General features: G+C 40.7%; 1 protein-coding gene across 4 annotated transcripts in view; it reads right to left on the reverse strand.

Moving 5' to 3' along the window:
- Positions 1-22196, reverse strand: part of NSD1 (nuclear receptor binding SET domain protein 1) — a 146508-nt gene that overhangs the window by 120893 nt on the left and 3419 nt on the right. The gene's annotated exons all lie outside the window — the stretch shown is intronic.

Below are 22196 nucleotides of genomic sequence, written 5' to 3' on the forward strand. Positions count from 1 at the left end.
AAAATGTAATACATCGGGGCACCTGAGTAGCTCAGTCGGTTAAGCGTCTGCCTTCAGCTCAGGTCATGATCCCAGAGTCCTGGGATCGAGTCCCACAATGGGACTCCTTGCTCAGCGGGGAGCCTGCTCCTCCCTCTGTCTCCCACTCCCCCTGCTTGTGCTCTGACAAATAAATATTTTTTTTAAAAATGTAGCATATCTACAAAATGGACTATCATTCAGCCATAAAAAGGAATAAAGTACTGATAGATGCTGTAACACGGATAAAACTTGAAGACATGATACTACCTACATAAAAGAAGCCAAGAATAGGAAGCCACATACTTTAATTCTGTTTATATGAAATGTCTAGTTTTGGATATCCATTAAGACAAAAGAAGAGAGGCATCTGGGTGACTCAGTCGTTAAGCGTCTGCCTTCAGCTCAGGTCATGATCCCAGGGTCCTGGGATTAAGCCCCACATCAGGCTATCTGCTCCGCAGGAAGCCTGCTTCCTCCTCTCCCACTCCCCCTGCTTGTGTTCCCTGTCTCACTGTGTCACTCTCTGTCAAATAAATAAAATCTTTAAAAAAAAAAAAAAAAGGACTAAAGAAGAATAGTGGTTCCCACAGAAAAAGGAAGGGGTGCCTGGCTGGCTCAAAGGAGCACGTGACTCTTGATATCAGGGAACGTTAAGTTCAAGCCCCAGGTTGGGTAGAGATTACTTAAAAATAAAATCTTTAAAAAAAAAAGGGAGAGGAGAGGGACAATGGGGGGATTAACTGCTTAAGGGATAAGGAGTTTCTTTATGTGATAAAAATGTTCTGCAATTAGATAGTGGTAGTAGCTACACAACACTATAAATAAAAGAAATGCCAATGAATTGTATACTTTAAAATCATTAAAATGGTAACTTTTTTAAAAAGATTTTATTTATTTATTTGAGAGTGCATGCACAGAGGGAGAGGGAGAAGGAAAAGCAGACTCCCCACTGAGCAGGGAGCCCTACTTGGGGTTCGATCCCAGGATCCCGAGACCATAACCTGAGCCGAAGGCAGATGTTTAACCAACTGAGCCACCCAGGCGCCCCAAAATGGTAAATTTTGTTATTTAAATTTTATCTCGGGACGCCTGGGTAGCTCAGTCAGTTAGGTGGCTGCCTTCGGCCCGGGTCATGATCCCGGGGTCCTGGGATCAAGTCCCGCATCGGGCTCCTTGCTCAGCAGGGAGCCTGCTTCTCCCTCTTGCTCCCTCTGCTTGTGCTCTCTGTCAAACAAATAAAATCTTTAAAAAATAAATAAATAAATAAATAAATAAATAAATTTTATCTCATTTTCTTAAAAAGTGTCTAGCTTCCAACATTTTATATCTGGTATGATAAACTGGAAAAACATTTCATTGCTTCATAGTTACACTTACATCGTGGTTATTTATTAGTGAACAAATATAAATTCAAATCAGACAGAAATAAACTCTCATACTATAGAGAAGTTAACATGTAGCTCTGAAATACAGGACAGATTTTCAGGTAACATTTGTCTTTCTAATCATGTTTTTAGGCCAAATTGACATGGAGACATGAGAAAAACTAACAAATTTCTATCTCACTTTAATCTTCCATTTATAACAAAACAAGAATCCACTAAAAATACATTAGTAATGAGCAGTGCCCTTAGTTCTTTGTAACAGAGGAGGCAGCATAGCAGAGAGAAAATGCTATGAAGCCAGATGGCCCTGACTGGAATACCAGCCCCATCACTTGGGAAACCACTCAATCTGTCTAACCTTCCACTTCCTAATGTGTAAACCTAAAATAATGACTGTGCCTAGCAACTCATGGGGTTGTTCTGAGGATTAAATGAGATAATACTTAAGTGCTTAGTAGAGAGCCTGACTACCTGGCATATGGTACTCAATATATGTTAGGTATTATAATTAACAATAGGAGCAAATATCCACCATATGCCATGAACTGTGCTAGGAGTTAATTTTCAAAATATTTTATGCATTAAGAAACTAAACACAGAAGTCTGGTCTCAAAAGGAGATCTGTCCAATTCCAAAGCCCACATTCTTTCTATAATCCCAAACTGCCTTTCTATCTAAGACATTCATCTTTATCACTTTGTCATTAGTTGTCAACTGAAGGAGAAGTTAAATTACTTCACATTTACTACAGAAAAGTAAAAACATAAAATGATTAAATACACTATTAATAAATACTATTTAAAAATCTGTAGGTAGGGGTGCCTCGCTGACTCAGTCATTAGAGCGTGTGAGTCTTTTTTTTTTTTAAGATTTTATTTATTTAGGGAGCCTGGGTGGCTCAGCTGGTTAAGCAGACTGCCTTCAGCTCAGGTCATGATCCCAGGGTCCTGGGATAGTGTCCCATGTTGGGCTCCCTGCTCAGCAGGGAATCTGCTTCTCCCTCTGCCCCTCCCCCCACTCGTGCTTCCTTTCTCTCTCTCTCTCTCAAATAAAAGCTTTAAAAAAAAAAAAAAGATTTTATTTATTTACTGGAGAGACAGTGCGAGCACCGAGGAAGAGGGAGAAGCAGACCCCCGCTGAGCTGGAATCCCGATGCAGGGGCTCAATCCCAGGACCCCGGGATCATGTCCTGAGCATAAGGTAGATAGATGCTTAACTGACTGAGCCACAGGTTCCCCGAGCATGTGACTCTTGATCTTGAGGTTTGTAAATTTCAATGCAGAGATTACTTAAATATAAAAAAAAAATTAAAAATCTTTAAAAATACATATATATATACACACACACACACATACTGTGATGATTTCTAGATTGGTTTTGTTTATTTTTAAAAGATTTTATTTAGGGGCACCTGAGTGGCTCAGGTGGTTAAGCATCTGGCCTTCTAATTGGGTCACGATCTCAAGGTCCTGGAATCAGGCCCTGCCTCAGCAGGTAGTCTGCTTCTCCTTCTCCCTCTGTTCCTCCCCCCCCCCCGCTCTCTCTGTCTCTCAAATGAATAAATTTTTAAAAATTGTAAAAAAAAAAAAAAAAAAGATTTTATTTATTTCAGAGTGAGCAAGAGAGAGAGAGAGAGCACAAGTTGGGGGAGGGGCAGAGGGAGAGGGAGAAGCAGGCTCTCTGCCAAGCAGGGAGCCCGACTCAGGGCTTCATTCTGGGACTCTGGGATCATGACCTGAGCCAAGGCAGATGCTTAACCAACTGAGCCACCCAGACGCCCCTAGTTTGGTCAATTTTATTTATTTATTTTTAAAGATTTTATTTATTTATTCATGAGAGAGAGAGAGAGGCAGAGGGAGAAGCAGGCTCCCAAGGAGCAGGGAGCCCGATGTGGGACTCGATCCCAGGACCCTGGGATCATGACCTGAGCCGAAGGCAGACGCTTAACCATCTGAGCCACCCAGGCGCCCAGTTTGGTCAATTTTAACAAATCCTTAATAACAGTAGAGAAAGACTCATGATTTTTTTAAATGGGTTTTTTTTTTTTTAAAGATTTTATTTATTTATTTGACAGAGAGAGACACAGCGAGAGAGGGAACACAAGCAGGGGGAGTGGAAGAGGGAAAAGCAGGCTTCCCGCCGAGCAGGGAGCCCGATGCGGGGCTCGATCCCAGGACTCTGGGATCATGACCTGAGCCGAAGGTAGATGCTGAACAACTGAGCCGCCCAGGTGCCCCTAAATGTGATTTAATCTATGCTTTTTCCTGATGAGTAGCAGCCAAAAGTAAGAAACAGAAGAAGATTAATACTAGATTCAAAAATCAGAGTTCTGTCCAGAACGGGATGGGACTACACCAAATAAAAAGCTTTCGTACAGTGAAGGAAACAATCAACAAAATGACAACGCAACCTACTAAATGGGAGAAAATATTTGCAAATGACATATCTGATAAGGAATTAATATCCAAAATATATAAAGAACTTATACAAATCAACACCAAAAAAAGAAACAATCTCATTAAAAAAGGGGCAGAGGACGTGAATAGACATTGTCCCAGAGAAGACATACAGATAGCCAACAGATATGAAAAGATGTTCAGTATCACTAACCATCAGGGAAATACAAATCAAAACCACAAGTTACCACATCACACACATGAGAATGGCTAAAATCAAAAACGTAAGAAATAACAAGTGTTGGTGAGAAAAAATAACCTTCATGCACTATTGTGGTAATGCAAATTGGTGCAGCCACTGAGGAAAACAATATGGAGGTTCCTCAAATAATTAAAAACAAACACTACATTATCCAGTAATTCCACTACTATTTACCCAATGAAAACAAAAACACTAATTCAAAGACACCTATGTTTATGCAGCATTATTTATAATGGCCAAAATACAGAAGCAACCCCAGTGTCCATCAATAGATGAATGGATAAAGATGTGATACACACACTGGAGTATTATTCAGCTCTTAAAAAATAATGAGATTTTGCCATTTGCAACAACACAGATGGACCTGGAGGGTATAATGCTAAGTGAAATAAGTCAGAGAAAAACAAAAACCAGTCATGTGTGGGATTTAAGAAACAAAACAGAAAAAAAAGAGAAACCAAGAAACAGACTCTTAAATACGGAGAACAAACTAGTGGTTGCCAGAGGGGACGTGGGGGGTTGAGCAAAACAGATAAAGAAAATTAAGAGTACACTTGTGATGAGCACTGAGTAATGAATAGAACTGCAGAATCGGGGGCTCCTGGGTGGTTCAGTGGGTTAAGCGTTCAACTCTTTTTTTTTTTTTTTAAAGAATTTATTTATTTATTTGACAGAGAGAGACACAGCCAGAGAGGGAACACAAGCAGGGGAAGTGGGAGAGGGAGAAGTAGGCTTCCCTCTAAGCAGGGAGCCCGATGCGGGACTCGATCCCAGGACCCTGGGATCATGATCTGAGCCGAAGGCAGACGCTTAACGACCGAGCCACCCAGGCACCCTTAAGCGTTCAACTCTTAATTTTGGCTCAGGTCATGATCTCATGGGTGATGAGACTGAGCCCTTGTTGGGCTCCGCACTCAGCGGGGAGTCGGGGAGTCTGCTAAGAACTGCAGAATCATTATACTGTACACTTGAAACTAATAATACTGTATGCTAATTATACTTCAACAAACAAAAAAAGAATGGAAAAAAAATATGATCAACTCAGTAGATGAAAAAACATTTGACAAAACCTAATACCCTTTCACTATAAAAACATTCAAGAAACTAGGAATAGATGGGGCATCTGGCTGGCTCAGTTGGTGGAGCATGCGACTCTTGACCTCTGGGTTACAGTTTGAGCGCCATGCTGGGTGTAGAGTTTACTTAATAATAAAACCTAAAAACCAAAAAAAGAAAAAACAAAGTAGGAATAGAAAGGACCTTTCTTGATCTGATAAAAGAGCATTTATGAGAAACTTTCAGACAAAATCATGCTTAATGGTAAACAAATGAAGGCATTCCCCCTAGGACCAGTAGTAAGAGAAGGATGTCCACTCTCACCATTTCTATTCAACATCAAACTGGAGGTTCCTGCCAAGATAATTAGGTAAGAAACAGAAATAATGCATTAGGATTAGAAAGAGGAAAAAAAAGTAAAACTGTATCTATTTACAGACATGATCTTGTATAAAGAAAATCATACAAAATTAAAAAACTATTAAAACTTAGTTCAGCAAGATTGCAAGAACAATATACAAAACCCCACTGTATTTCTACGTACTAACAATTAGCCATCCAAACCAAATTAACAATTCCATTTAAAACAGCATCAAAGGGGCGCCTGGGTGGCTCAGTTGGTTAACCGACTGCCTTCGGCTCAGGTCATGATCCCAGGGTCCTAGCATTGAGCCCGGCATCGGGCTCCCTGCTTGGCAGGGGGCCTACTTCTCCCTCTCCCTCTGCCGCTCCCACTTCTTGTGCTCTCCTGTTCTCTCTCTGCCAGATAAACAAAATCTTTCTAAAAATAAATAAATTAACTTGAAAAACAGCATCAAAAAGGGGAACCTGGGTGGCTGTCAGTCAGGTAAGCCTCCAACTCTTGATCTCAGGCTTTTTTTTTTTTAAGAGTTATTTGAAAGAGTGAGAGAACATGCACACGCATGCAAGCAGGGGGAGGGGCAAAGGGAGAGGGAGAGAATCTCAAGCAGACTCCCCACTGAGCACAGAACCTGACATGGTTTGATCTCAGGGCCCTGAGATCATGACCTGAGCCAAAACCAAGAGTTGGACGCTCAACTGAATGAGCCACACAGTTGCCCCAACTCAGGTTTTGATCTCAGGGTCATGAGTTCACACCCCACATTAAAAAAAAAAAAAAAAGCACAAAAATAAGCTTAGGAATAAATGTTTAAAAAAGAGTGCAAGAGGCACCTGTGTTGCTCAGTTAAGCATCTGACTCTTGATTTCAGTTCAGGTCATGATCTCAGGGTTGTGAGATCAAGACCCACATCAGCCTTTGCATTATGGAGGAGTGGAGCCTGCTTAAGATTCTCTCTCTTGGGGAGCCTGGGTGGCTCAGTCGTTAAGTGTCTGCCTTCGGCGCAGGCTCAGGCCATGATCCCAGGGTCCTGGGACTGAGCCCTGCGGTGGGCTCCCTGATCAGCGGGAAGCCTGCTTCTCCCTCTCCCATTTCTCCACTTGTGTTCCCTCTCTCGCGGTCTCTCTGTCAAATAAATAAATAAAATCTTAAAAAAAACAAAAACATTCTCTTTCTTCCTCTGCCCCTCCCCAACAATAAATTTAAAAATGGTTAGGATGATAAGTGTTATGCTATGTGTATTTTACCACACAAAAAAACTAAAGAATTCTCACTGAAACAGGCACATTGATATAATGGTGATTGGGACTGTAAATATATATACTTACTCTTTTAGTGGGGAGTGTGGCAGTATCTTTCAAAGTTATATATGTATTTAACTTTGGCCCACAAGTCCAATTCTTGAGTAGAGATTTATTCTACACATGTATTGCTTATTTGCATAGTTGTTCACTTTCAGCAAAAGAATGTATGAATTGAAAATGCCCAGATTCAGGGATACCTGGGTGGCACAGTTGGCTGAGCATCGACTCTTGGTTTCAGCTCAGGTCATAATCTCAGGGTCGCAGGATCAAGCCCCACTTAGGGCTCTGAGCTCAGCGAAGAGTCGGCTTGTCCCTCTCCCTCCCCCTCTGCCCTCCCCCCACTCATGCTGTCTCACTCTAAAATAAAATCTTAAAAAAAAAGAAAATGCCCATATTCATACAATAGCATAGTATCCAGGTGTAAAAAAAGAGTAAGAGAACTATGTCATAAAATGGAAAGATTTTCGAGGCACGTGGCTTGCTCAGTCAGTAGAGTATGTGACTCTTGATCTTGGAGTTTTAAGTACAAGCTCCACTCTGGATACAGAAATTACTTAAAAATAAAACTTTTCGGGCGCCTGGGTGGCTCAGTTGGTTAAGTGACTGCCTTTGGCTCAGGTCATGATCCTGGAGTCCCGGGATCAAGTCCCGCATCGGGCTCCCTGCTCAGCAGGGAGTCTGCTTCTCCCTCTGACCCTCTTCCCTCTCGTGCTATCTCTCATTCTCTCTCTCTCAAATAAATAAAATCTTAAAAAAAATAAAAATAAAAAAATAAAAAAAAATAAAACTTTTCTTAAGAACTTATTTATTTGGGAGAGAGCGCAGGAGCACAAGAGAGCACAAACAGGGGGAGTAGTAGAGGGAGAGGGAGAAGCAGGCTCCTCACTGGGCAGGGAGCCCGATGCAGGGCTCGATCCCAGGACCCTGGGATCATATCCTGAGCTGAAGGCAGATGCTTAATCGACTAAGACACCCAGGCACCCCTAAAAATAAAATCTTAAAAAAAAAAATGGAAAGATTCCAACAATTATCTAAGTGAAAAAGGTTAAGTGTATATAATCTGCTACCTTTGTCATAAAAAAGGTGGGAGGTACCACATGAACTGAAGGTACTAAATCAGCAGACAAGGTACAAGGGTACTTCACTGGTTACCTTTTTATATTATGCTTTCGCGCCACATATCTATTCAAAAATTCAATTCAGGGGGCGCCTGGGTAGCTCAGTCGTTAAGCGTCTGCCTTCGGCTCAGGTCATGATCCCAGGGTCTTGGGATCGAGCCCCACATCGGGCTCCCTGCTCGGCAGGGGGCCTGCTTCTCCCTCTCCCACTCCCCCTCCTTGTGTTCCCGCTCTCGCTGTGTCTCTGTCAAGTAAATAAATAAAATCTTAAAAAAAAAATTCAATTCAGTTTAAAAGTAAAAAGTAATCACAGCCGATTTTGTATACTTAAGAGCTTTCTCTAACTAAAACTATTCATTTCTTGTTGGGTAGGTGTGGTAACCAGCCTCCTAGATGGTCCCCAATGGTTCCCACCTTTTGGTATTCTTGGTATTCAACCCATGGTATTCCCCTCCCACATTATATCCCCTTACATCTTCCTGCTTGGTCTCTCTCAGATCACTGACCCTGGAGGAAGCCAGTACATATTGTGATCACTTGCACTCCTATGGAGAGCCTCACCTGGCAAGGAACTGAGGCCTCATACAAACAGTCAACCAGCAGCCATATGAACCATCTCGGACAGGGATCCTAGCTACAGCCTTCAGATGACTGCAGCTCTGGCTGACATCTTACTTGTCATCTCATGAGAGACTGACCCAGAACCACCCAACTAAACCACTCCAGGATTCCTAACCCTCTGTGATATAAATGTTTATTTTTTTAGGCTGCTAAATCTGAAAGTAATTTGTGAGGCAAAATAAATAACTAATAGAGAGGGAAACATTCCCTCCACAGCTCTAAGAATTTATGTTTTCAAGGGACACCTTGGTCGTTCAGTCGGTTAAGCCTCTGTCTTCGGCTTAGGTCCTGATCCTGGGGTCTTGAGATCGAGCCCCATCTCAGGCTCTGTGCTCAGCAAGAAGTCTGCTTCTCCCTCTCCCTCTCTCCCACACTCTCTCTTTACCTCAAATAAATAGATAAAATCTTAAAAAAAAACAAAAACAAAAACACAAAACTGGAGCCCCTGGGTGGCTCAGTCAGTTGAGCGTCTGCCTTCAGCTGGGGTCATCATCTTGGGGTCTTAGAGCCCCAATCAGGCTCCATTGCTCAGCAGGGAGTCTGCTTCTCCCTCTCCCTCTGCCCCTCCCCACCCCTCATGCTCTGTCTCAATAAAATCTTTTTTAAAACAAATAAATATAAATAAATAAAAACTTAAAATGGTGCAATCCTTTTGGAAAGCCATACAGAAGTAGATACATCAAGACACAAAAAAATCTAACCCATTGCCCAGATAATTCCACTATCAGCAGTTTATCCTTAGGAAATAAGTCCACAAACATTATTATGAAATTATTACTAGAAAGTAATTCCACAGATATTAACTATCAAGACTTTACTTACAATTCTAACATCTACTCCACCAAAGAACCGATCTCAGTGGTTTTATTACCTGTACTGTAATACTTCTGCCCCAAAGCTCTACTATGTTAAAGAACACTTTAAATGTAGATTTTTATTACCTCTCAACAACTGCTCTGCAATTCTTTACAGATGACAGCACTGTGCTTATTCCTTGATATAATTATAAAAATAAATTCAATACATTGTCAATTGAACCAAATGCAATGTTAGAGAAATGCCTTTGGAGGTAAAATTCCAATGACAATTAGCATGGCATTAACGTCTATTATTTTTACTGAGTGCAAAGGTAACTTGTACATCACCTACTTGCACTAGGGATCCCCAACAGCTCCAATTACACCATGAAGAGAAAGTAGAGATGACAAGGGGAATATACCCTCATAATTTACAAAGAAAGACTACCTTCAGACTCTTCCTGGTATGTAAGGGGATACCATATAACCAGTAATTATTTTTAATTTAACATGCAAATACAATTGTTCATACTCTAAAATGGACTTTATCCTTCCAGCAATCTTTACCAGAGTATTATGGTATTTTATACAACATTACTGGATATGTGAAAAGAACTTCAGAAACCTTAATAAAGTAATGTTGCCTAACAAAAGCAACCCTAAAATCTGTTTCAATTTATAAAAGGGAAACCACGAGTATGTATGGCTTTGCTGGTTCTCTAATAAATTATCTAAAAGTGGAAGCAATGCTTAAAAATTATGGTTTGTATGTAACCATTACAAAGAATGTAGATCATCTAGCAAGAAACTCTTAAAACTCAAGTAAAAAAAAAAAAAAAATCAAACAATCCAATTAGAAAATGGGCAAAAGAGATGAACGTATTTCACCAGAGGATATATAGATGGCAAATAAGCACACAAAAAGATGTTCAACATCAGTAGCTATCAGGAAAATGCCAATTAAAACCATAATGACATATTACATAACTATCAAAATGGCTGAAATAAAAATAGTGATGACACAAATGCAAATCAAAACCACAATGAGACATCACCTCACACCTGTCAGATGGCTAAAATCAAAAACACAAGAAAAAGTGTTGGCAAAGATGTGTTGAAAAAGTAACCCCCATACATTGTTGGTGGAATGTAAACTGGTACAGCCACTGTGGAAAACAGTATGGAGGTTCTTCAAAAAAATTAAAAATAGGGCACTTGGGTGGCTCAGTTGGTTGAGCGACTGCCTTCGGCTCGGGTCATGATACTGGAGTCCCAGGATCGCGGCCCGCATCGGGCTCCCTGCTGGGCGGGGAGTCTGCTTCTCCCTCTGACCCTCCCCCCTCTCATGTGCTCTAATAAATAAAATTTAAAAAAAAAATTAAAAATAGAATTACCAGATGATCCAGTACTTCTACTACTGGGTATTTACCCAAAGAATATGAAAACACTAATTCAAAAAGATATATGCACCCCTATGTTTACTGCAACATTATCTGCAATAGCCAAGATATGGAAGCAACCCAAATGTCCACTGACTTATGAATGGATAAAAAAGGTGTGGTGTAGATATATACAATGGAATATCAGTCTTAAAAAAAGAATGAGACTTTGCCATTTGCAACAACATGGATGGATCTAGAGGGTATAATGCTAAGTGAAATAAGTCAAAGAAAGACAAATACCCTATGATTTCTAATCATGGGTTTGTGTGTGTGTTGTTTTTTTAGAGAGAGAGAGAGCACACATGCTTGCACAAGCAAGCAGGAGGTGGGGAGGGGCAGACAGAGAGGGAGAAAATCTTAAGCAGGCTCCACTCCCACCTCGAGCCCAATGCAGGGCTTGATCTCACAACCCCAAGATCATGACCTGAGCCAACATCAAGACTCAGGGGCACCTGGGTGCCTCAATCGGTTAAGCTTCTGCCTTCGGCTCAGGTCATGATCCCAGGGTCCTGGGATCGAGCCCCACATCGGGCTCTCTCTGCTCAGCGGCGAGCCTGCTTCTCCCTCTCCCTCTGCCGCTCCCCCTGCTTGTGCTCTCCTGCTCTCTCTCTGTCAAATAAATAAAATCTTTAAAAAAAAAAAACAACAAAATCAAGACTCAGATGCTTAACTGAGCAACTCAGGCATCCCTGGAATTTAAGAAACAACACAACAAAGGAAAGAGACAAAAGACTAGACTCTTAAATACAACTGATGGTTACCAGAAGGGATATTGGGGGGGGGGGGTGAAATGGATTAAGGAGATTAAGAGTACACTTATTATGATGAGCACTAATGTACAGAACTGTTGAATCACTAGGGGCACCTGGGTGGCTCAATCGGTTAATAGTCAGACTCTTGATTTCAGCTCCAGTCATGATCTCATGATGCCTGGATTGAGCCTGCCTAGGGCTCTGCACTCAGTATGGAGTCTGCCTGAGATTCTCTCTCCTTCTCCTTCTGCCCCTCTCCCCCGCCCCCCCACTCATGTGCACACTCTCTCTCTTGAAGTAAGTAAAATCTTAAAAAAAAAATTGCTAAATTATATTGTACGCCTGAAACTATACAATACAGTACATTAATTACAATGGAAATGAATGAATGAATGAGAAAAAGAAAAAGAAAAAAGGGGTGCCTGGTTGGCTCAGTTGGTAGAACATGTGACTCTTGATCTGTGGTTTTAAGTTCAAGCCCCTCAGGGGACATAGAGATTACTTAAAAATAAAAATCTTAAAAAACACTGGGTGTTATACTCAAACAATGAATCATGGAACACTACATCAAATAAATAAATAAATAAATAAATAGAAAAAATATATTAAAAAAAATAAAGTAAAAAAAATTTTTTTTAAATCTTAAAATACAGAAAGAAAAAAAATAATGACAACACCAAATGATAGCAATGATGCAGACAGTGCTGGTGAGAATGTAAATGATACAGTCACTCTAGAAATCAGCTTGGCAGCTTCTTATAAAACTAAACATGTCACTACCATACGATTCAGCAATTATCCCAGAGAAATGACAACTTATGTTTACACAAAAACCTATATACAAATGTTCATAGCACTTTTACTTCTAATAGCCAAAAGCTAGAATAAGGCCAGATGTCTAACAGGTGCATGGTTAAACTGTGGTATATACATTCTATGGAATCCTACTTAGTAATAAAAAGGAATAAAATATTGATACACTTAATAAACTATATGAACCTCCAGGGACTTACATCTGTAAGTGAAAAAACCCAATCCCAAAAAACTATATACTGGGGCGCCTGGGTGGCTCAGATGGTTAAGCGTCTGCCGTTGGTTCAGGTCATGATCCCAGAGTCCTGGGATCGAGTCCCGCCATCGGGCTCCCTGCTCCTTGGGAGCCTGCTTCTCCCTCTGCCTCTCTCTTTCTCAATCTCTCTGTCTCTCATGAATAAATAATAAAATCTTAAAAAAAAAAAACCTATATACTGTATGATACCATTTATGTAACATTTTTGAAATAACAAAATTTTACAAAGGACAGATTTAGTAGTTAGCAAAGGCTGGAAAAGGAGTTTCAAGAAAGAAGATGGATATGACATAAAAGGGCCACAGGACTCCTGTGGTGTTGAAACTATTCAGTATTTTGACTGTGGTGGTACATATACGAACCTATACAGGTGAGAAAAATGTAGGAAACTTAATATATATGCTGTATACACTATGCACTACACAAAATGAGTACAGGTAAAACTGAAGATATCTGGAACATATCTTTTTAGAAATACAGAATTTTCTTTTGGGGAAAAAAAAACAACATGAAAAACAAAAGCTGGGGAAACCTGAACAAGATTGGTGGATTACATCAACATCAATATCCTGGTTTTAATATTAGACATCTTCACAAAACATCAGCGTTGCAAAACCAGGCAAAATGTATATGAGATTGCTCTGTATTTCTTAAATTCTAAAACTACATTTATCTCAGTAAAAATTTCAATAATAAAAGAGAGTGGAGATTTATCTACATGCTCATATGAAATATAACCTTAACATATTAACAGAAGTATTGAATAATATTCAGACCACTTACATTACCAAAATATAAAAAAAAAGATACATATATAAAGAAAATTCTAACAAAATATCAAGAGTGCAAATGAAATATGAGGGGTGAAACAAAGAGACGTTTACATTCCATTTTTAAGTTTGATTTTTTTTACCATGATACCTTATTACCTCTCTTTTCCTTTTTTTTTAAGTAGGCTCCGCACCCAACGAGGAGTCCAACAGGGGGCCTGAATTCAGGACCCTGAGATCAAGACCTGAACTAAGATCAAGAGTCAGACGTTTAGGGACGCCTGGGTGGTTCAGTGGTTAAGCGTCTGCCTTCAGCTCAGGTCATGGTCCCAGGGTCCTGGGATCGAGCCCCACATCGGGCTCCCTACTCCGCGGGAAGCCTACTTTTCCCTCTCCCACTCCCCCTGCTCCTGTTCCCTCTCTCGCTGTGTCTCTCTCTGTCAATTAAATAAAATCTTAAAAAAAAAAAAAGTCAGACGTTTAACTAAGCCACCCACGTCCCTATTTGTTACTTTTCTAACCAAAAGAATTATAGCCCTTTCTTCAAAAGGCTACACTTGAGATTGTTAAAAAAAGTTTAAGAAACAATCATTCAATGAAAATCAAACCCACCACCGCAAAAGAGATGGGATCTTCTTTCAATGGGTTCCCATGAAAACCAGGGGATAGAGATGGAACATTTATATACACAGCAATGACAAAAGACAACGAGCAAAATGCAACAACATAATAAAGTTATACCACTTAATAGGTAGAGTACAGAAAGATCCTGATCCTACTGCAAATTAAATTCTGATGACCAAGCAAAAATGGATAAAATTCTCCTGATTATTAAACAGAAACAGAAACTGTCAATGGTAGTTAATCTCCTTAATTTAGCAAGTTGAAGCACAAGTGTTTGGAACAATAGAAAAAAAAAGCAAAAATGCAGAGATATAGTTCTCAAAATTCATGACCAAATCTTCCAAATACGTGTTAGGTTTGTGGCATAAAATAATAGGCATCATTTACTGAGCACCTACTTCAGAACTAACACCATCAAGCTGCTTCACATAAAGTATCTTGTTGCACATTCTCAAACAACCCTATAAGGTACTAGCCTCAATTTGGAGATTAGGAACTGGGCCTCAGAGAGACTAAAGGGACTTCTCCAACTAAACAGGAAGCACAATACACACTCAGATATCTGTTCAATTTAAAACCATTATGATTTAATATCCACAATTAAAAAACTGAAAGTAAGAATGGTGAGGAAAAATAAATGCTTCAGATATTAGGGAGCTCAAATTGAAAGGCCTTAGAAATTGAGTGCATAAGGAGATAAAGTAAAAAAAAAAAAAAACAAAAACAAAAAAACCTCTGAAGTTTTGAAATTTGGTACATGGAGGATGAGAGCTGACAGTCCACTCATTCACCTTCCTACCTGAAATTTACTCCTCTCCCAACTTGTACCACTGTACCATGCACTCTTTGACTCAGTCACTACAGAGAAGGTACCATGTTACATACTGTTAATAGGCAAAGATGAATCAGACCAGGAGGATAAAGGCATGAGCCAGGGCTGAGTGTGAAGCAAACCATCACTAATAGGGCAGTCTGTCTGAACCCAGAACACCTTGGGTATAGCATATGATATTTCAAAAAGTCAGGAAAGGGTCCTATCAAAAGAGGCACTAAGTATGGGCTTTATTTGTTAGGCAAATAGGGAAAAAAGTGAGGCATTCATTGAAGGTAAAGCTTTAACCAGGGACCTACTATTTCTCATTTTGGAAGTCAGAGGTAATTTTGGGTAAGAGAGACTGGAAAGAAAAACTATATGAAGACAAGTGATAAAAGCCTCGTAGCAGAATGGAAATGAAGAAATGAAAAAGACTGGAAAATTTGTATAAATTAGAAATCGCATAATCTCTACAGGCTCCTGGCAGGCTTAGTCGGAAGAGCAAACGACCCTAGATCTTGCAGTCATGAGTTCAAGTCCCACGTTGGGTGTAGAGACCACTTAAATTTAAATTTAATTTTAAAAAAGGGGCACCTGGGTGCCTCAGTCAGTCAAGTGCCTGACTTCGGCTCAGGTCATGATCTCAGAGTTCTGGGATCAAGCCCCGGGTCAGGCTCCCTGTTCAGCAGGGAGTCTGCTTGTCCCTCTCCCTCTGCCCCTCCCCACACACATGCACATGCTCTCTCTCTCAAATAAATAAACCTTTAAAAAAACTTAAAAAAAAAGGACTTTAAGGATGGCATACAAGGCCTATCTCTATACTTTGCCTCCTGACAAGCCCACTCCTCCCCAGATTTCTATCAAATAATTTCTTGGCACTCATATATGCTATTCCTTCTTACTTACTGGCATATGTCTGCTCAATTATACATAACCCCTCTGTGAAGTTCTTCCTGATTACTCCAGACATGCCACAGTACTGTATATCCTCCCGTCTGCTACAACTGTTCTTTTTATAAGTCACAGATGACACTTCAACACTATATTAGATTTGCAGCATTTGACTACCACTTTTTTTATTATTATTTATTTATTTGAGAGAAAGAATGAGAGAGAGATTGAGCATGAGAGGGGGGACAGTCAGAGGGAGAAGCAGGCTCCCCAATGAGCAGGGAGCCCAATGAGGGACTCGATCCCGGGACTCCAGGATCATGACCTGAGCCAAAGGCAGCCGCTTAACTGACCAATCCACCCAGGCGCCTGACTACCACTCTTTTAAACAGTCCTTCGACTGCTTGCTCTCTTTTCTTCCTCTTTCATTTTCCGCAGTCTCATCCACTTTCATGGATTCACTTTATTGCTACTCTGCTATTAGACCACTTAGTATTCTCTACTGTCATTGTCTACATTTGTCTTCCTTAAACAATAAAGTTCCCTAAAAACAAACACTATGTCTTAACTTTTTTTTTTTTTAATACTAGCAGTGCCTGGCACAGAGGAAGGACTCATATGTGGTTTGATCACATAAATGAGTAAGTTACTCCAAGGTTTCCACCCTTGAAATGAACAGGAGGATGATGCCATCATTAACACAGAAGAAAATGCACGTTTGGCAATACAAGGGATAGGTTCAAAAGTGAATGACTTGGTAGGAGAAGGTGGGTTAGTAACTAGAATTTCTTGGTTTGAAGCTCAGAAGTCAGGTCAAGTGCATTTTCACACAGCAGAGTAGCAGTAAAGTGAATCCATGAAAGTGGATGAGACTGCAGAAAATGAAAGAGCAAGAAAAGAGAGCAAGAAGTCAAAGGACTGTTTAAAAGGAGTGGTAGTCAGGGGCGCCTGGGTGGCTCAGTAGGTTAAGGGGCTGCCTTTGGCTCAGGTCATGATCCTGGAGTCCCGGGATCGAGTCCCGCATCGGGCTCCCTGCTCACTGGGGAGCCTGCTTCTCCCTCTGACTCTCCCCTCTCTCATGCTCAATCTCTCTCTCTAATAAATAATAATAAAAAAATTTTAAAAAAAAAGGAGTGGTAGTCAAATGCCGCAAATCTAATATAGTACTGAAATATCATCTGTGACTTATAAAAGAACAGTTGCAGCAGATGGGAGGATATAAAAAAGCCAATCCACAGAGCATTAAGGAGAGGTAAACGAAGTAAATAACTCTTCAAAGAAATTCTCCATAAAGGGGAAATATCCCTGGAGAGATTATAGGATACACAAAGATTCCTTTAGAATAGGAAGACGTCATCCCATTTTTAGGCAGAAAAAGCGATATGTTAGAAAAGTAGAGAATAAAGACTCCAGAGGAAAAGAGGAAAGAATAATGAATAACATAAGGTCCTCACCAAGGAGGGAGTCAAAGAGTAGAACCTGAGAGGCATGGAGATAGGATCTATTTTCTTCTGAGACAGGAAAGGAGAGAGCAGAGAATTGCTGCAATGAGAGCAGAGAAGAGAATCCCTGAGGAATCATTATCTCGGGAACCAACAAAAGCCTTACGTATCATCTGCACTCACCCTCTTTTCCTCAAATCCAGATTCCAATTTTGCCTCCAAACCAGGCAGCCCAGAAGGACTGCCCAATTCCCTCCTCTGAAATAATCTTTTGGACTATCCCCCTCTTTCTTTCTACTACTGACTCAGCCCAAGTCCAAGTTTTAATTACTATTGCAACAGATTCCTACATCCTGTTGCTTCTATTCTTCCCCAGTCTAAGTTTTCCAAACACAAATTTTATATCATTTCTCAGCTAAAATCTCTTGCTGGCTCCCAATCTTATCCTTTCAACACCAAATGCCACAGTCCAGATTTCTAGGCCCTATTACCTGACTACACCCATGCTACTCAACCAATCCCCAACAAATACCCCCTGAAAATACTATATTCATTTTTTTAAAGATTTATTTATTTGAGAGAGAGAGAGAGAGCATGAGAGGGGGGAGGGTCAGAGGGAGAAGCAGACTCCCTGCTGAGCAGGAATCCAGATGTAGGACTTGATCCTGGGACTCCAGGGTCATGATCCAAGCCGAAGGCAGTCGCTTAACCAACTGAGCCACCCAGGCGCCCCAATACTACGTTCACTTAATTCTCCACATCCAAAGTACCTTTCTAAACCTAGCCAAACCCAACCAAGACCAATTCAAGTTCCAATACTTCCTTGAAGCTTGAGTACTCTAGGTTTCACTCATCTCTCCACTTAACTCTCTAACCACTTAATCATCCACAGCACAGAACTCAGTATAGGGGGTGATTTTTTGATACTTCATGAGAGAGAGAGACACAGCAAGAGAGGGAACATAAGCAGGGAGAGTGGGAAAGGGAGAGAGAGAAGCAGGCTTCCCGCGGAGCAGAGAGCCCGATGCGGGGCTCGATCCCAGGACCCTGGGATCATGACCTGAGCCGAAGGCAGATGCTTAACGACTGAGCCACCCAGGCGCCCCTTTGAGTACTTTATGAATCCCCAAGATTGTATGGGATTGTTACAACACCAAAATACCTATTTTCATATATTTTTAAAGATTTTATTTATTCATCTGAGAAAGAGACAGAGGTAGTGAGAGAGAGCATGAGTGGGGAGGAGAGGAAGAAGCAGGCTCTCCCCTGAGCAGGGAGCCCACAGCAGGGCTCGATCCCAGGACCTGAGCTAAAGGCAGACCCTTAACCGACTGAGGTACGCAGGCACCCCCAAAATATCTATTTTTAAATGGCAAAAAAGTCTCCATTCAGAGGCGCCTGGGTGGCCCACTCAGTTAAGCATCCCACTCTTGGTATCAGCTCAGGTCATGATCTCAGGGTCATGAGATCCAGCCCTGAGTCAGGCTCCTCCAAGCATAGCGGGGAGTCTACTCGAGATTCTCTCTCTCCCTCTGTCCCTCCCCCCACCTGCCACCCCAGCAGGTGTGTGATCTCTCTATAATAAATAAATCTTTTTTTAAAAAGTCTCCAGGGGAGCCTGGGTGGCTAAGTCGGTTAAGTGTCTGCCTTCGGCTCAGGTCATGATCCCCGGGGTCCTGGAATCGAGCCCTGACTCGGGCTCCCCGCTCAGCAGGGAGCCTGCTTCTCTCTCTCCCTTTGCCCCCTGCTTGTGCTCTCGCTCTCTCAAATAAATAAAATCTTTTAAAAAGTAAAAAATAAAAAAAGTCTCCATTGAAACATCTTCCTATGGACAATACAGTGTCTAACTCCACCTAATGAAAAAAGTTAATATTATACTGCCAATTACAATTAAAACCGCAAACAAATCTGGTGAAAAGATGCTGTTTCTTTTTTTTTAAGATTTTATTTATATATGAGAGAGAGAGATAGCAACACAAGCAGGGGGAGCAGCAGGCAGGGGGAGAGGGAGAAGCAGGCTCCCCACTGATCAGGGAGTCCGATGCGGGGCTCGATCCCAGGACCCCGGGACCACAACCTGAGCCGAAGGCAGATGCTTAACCACTGAGTCACCCAGGCGCCCCAAGATGCTGTCTCTTAAAGTCAATGTAAATAAAGAAAAACCACTCTGATTACAGGCAAGGAAAGGATGATCTAGGTCAACCAGTAAACAAATGACAACTGACAATAATACGACAGGAGCTTCAAAGAATAACATGATAAACATCAAAGGATTAAGAAATGTAAGTGAACGACACAATGGAGGGAAGATAAAACAAGATGGGTAAAATAGCAGTTATTTTTTCAACTGGATACGTATATGGGAATTTCTACTGTTCTCTCTTCTTTGGAACATGCTTGAAATTTTCCAGAGCCTACATTTCTGAAAGAGAACCTTACTAAAACTGATTAAGTCCTTAACTATTTTACAAAAATTTATCCTCTTCACGATCACAATGAGAGTGAACCAAAATAAAGTATGTCATCTCCCTATTGTAGAATTTCACTGGACAAGGGCGCCTGGGTGGCTCAGTTGGTTAAGCGACTGCCTTCGGCTCAGGTCATGATCCTGGAGTCCCGGGATCGAGTCCCACATCGGGCTCCCTGCTCAGCAGGGGGCCTGCTTCTCCCTCTGACCCTCTTCCCTCTCGTGCTCTCTATCTCTCATTCTCTCTCTCAAATAAATAAATAAAATCTTAGAAAAAAAAAGAATTTCACTGGACAAAATTTCTTTTCATCTATTTGATTCTTGCCTTATTATGATAAACAGCTGCCATCATAACCAAAGTTTTGATAGAGGTTTAAAAAATTTATTTTCATAAATTTTTTTTTTAAGATTTTATTTATTTGATAGAGAGAGACACAGGGAGAGAGGGAACACAAGCAGGCGGAGCAGGAGAGGGAGAAGCAGGCTTCCCGCCGAGCAGGGAGCCCGATGTGGGGCTCGATCCCAGGACCCTGGGACCATGACCTGAGCCGAAGGCAGACGGTTAGCGACTGAGCCACCCAGGCGTCCCCTATTTCATAATTCTTAATTTACTTTTCAGTATAAAATCTTGGGGTGCCTGGAGTCCTGGCACAGAGACCAGCGTCAGGGTTCCTGGTCAGCGGGCAGTCGGCTTCTCCCTCTGTCCCTCCCCTCCTCCTTGTGCTCTCTCTCTCAAATAAATAAATAAAATCTTAAAAAAAAAAAGCACATAAGGATAAACTGATGAGGCTGCTTATTTATGACAGGAGGCAAACAGTCTGCTTATAGCTAGATATACAAAACAACAGACAATATGATCTTGAATCATGTGTCTTTCTCTAATTCTAGACAGGGAATATATAATCCTAATAACTACTCTGTCACATAATAAAAGAATCTTATTCTACCATAATATCACAGAACAAAAAAACAAAGAGCATTTGCTAATGATTTTCTAAAATTTCCAGCCCTGAGGAGCCTGGGTGGCTCGTCAGTTGAGCAACCAACTCTTGGTTTCGGCTCAGGTCATGATCTCAGGTCCTGAGATCAAGCCGCACGTTGGGCTCCATGCTCGGTGCTGAGTCTGCTTGAGATTTCTCTCCCTCTCCCTCTGCCTCTGGCCCTCTGCTCGTGCACTCACTCGTGCTCACTCCTGCTCGCTCATGCTCTCTCTCTCTCAAAAAAATAAAATAAATCTCAAAAAAGTAAAATATCCCGCCCTGAGCATAGAATCTAATGCACAGTAAGTGCTCTATACCTGATGTATCAACTGTGAATGGTCTGTATTAATAGCGTGTGATCATATAGAATTACTTTTAATTACACCTTTCCCAAGCTATGTCGTTCAGCTGAATTTGCATTCTCAGAATTTGACTTTTTCAAATCTTCAGTTAAAAAATATCAAAGGCAAAAATCAAAGCTATAGATTGCATCCACAATCTAAAACCAAAGGCCTAAAATAAACAGGTTACTTGCCTCTTCAAGCCCATAAAGTCTTTAAGCAAATTTAGACTTTCTGCCAGAAAAAAAAAAATTCTATTTATACAAGTTTTCTAAATCCCAGTTTAGATACCTAACATACTGTCCAGAGGCTCCAATATTTTCAATTCTTTATAACAGAGCCAATACTCCACTGACATCTCTTTGGATGATAAACAGATTTGTATTTCTATATATATGCTTCTAGAGGATTCTCTATCTCCACTGTTAGACCTAGGGTTTTATGTAAATACAAAGGCAAAAAACTATACACGTAAAATAATTTCAATGTGAACCCAAGAAAAAGGGTTTGTCTAAGCTGCCAATAGGCTGCCAACACAGCCTAGCCACCCTAAAAAATATTTAGGACACTACAGACTCAAGATAACCACCAAAACAAATTTTTCAAAATCTGCAACTGCCAGTTAAGAAACCAAGGAGTACTAAAGAATATTTTATATATATCAACAAACAAAAGTGACACACCCACATTCTCTGTGACTTTAAAGAACATCAAGGCTATCTGATAGCCTTGAATGTTTAATGCACTCAAAACGATCACCACATAAAATTTTTTCTGATTAAATCCTTAAAGATTCAGAGTCATCATGGGGTAGGGAGATCTTCTGTGGTGACACTAAGATGACCTAACGATACATCTGAACAGAAACAAAATTAGAATCAAGTATTTAAAGCTGAGGGGTATTTTTTAACAACCAAGAAGTTTGATTTTAAAGGTGATGAAACTGAGACTAAAAGAAGTCAAACTGATCATTATGCTAACTGATCAAGAAATTCTGCAAAAGATCAAATAAAAAGGAACTTTATCATTTACAACTCTTTAACAACAGCACACACCACTACTGAACAACTCAAATTAGATTTTCTATTTCTATACACGTACACATACCACACACATATACATACATAAATTTTAAAACTAAAAACTAGAAAAGGCTCAAGAGCCTACTCTGATGGTGGCATTTATCTAAAACATAGGATGCTATACCTTCAGAACAGGTAGTTCAGAAAAACTGGCCTAATTTAAATTTTGACTGATGTCCAAGGTCTTCTCATCTTAGCTAC

Source organism: Eumetopias jubatus, unplaced genomic scaffold (assembly GCF_037043125.1).
Source record: "Eumetopias jubatus isolate StellerSeaLion01/CBP00866 unplaced genomic scaffold, mEumJub1_p1.0 scaffold_5, whole genome shotgun sequence".
Lineage (NCBI taxonomy): Eukaryota > Metazoa > Chordata > Mammalia > Carnivora > Otariidae > Eumetopias > Eumetopias jubatus.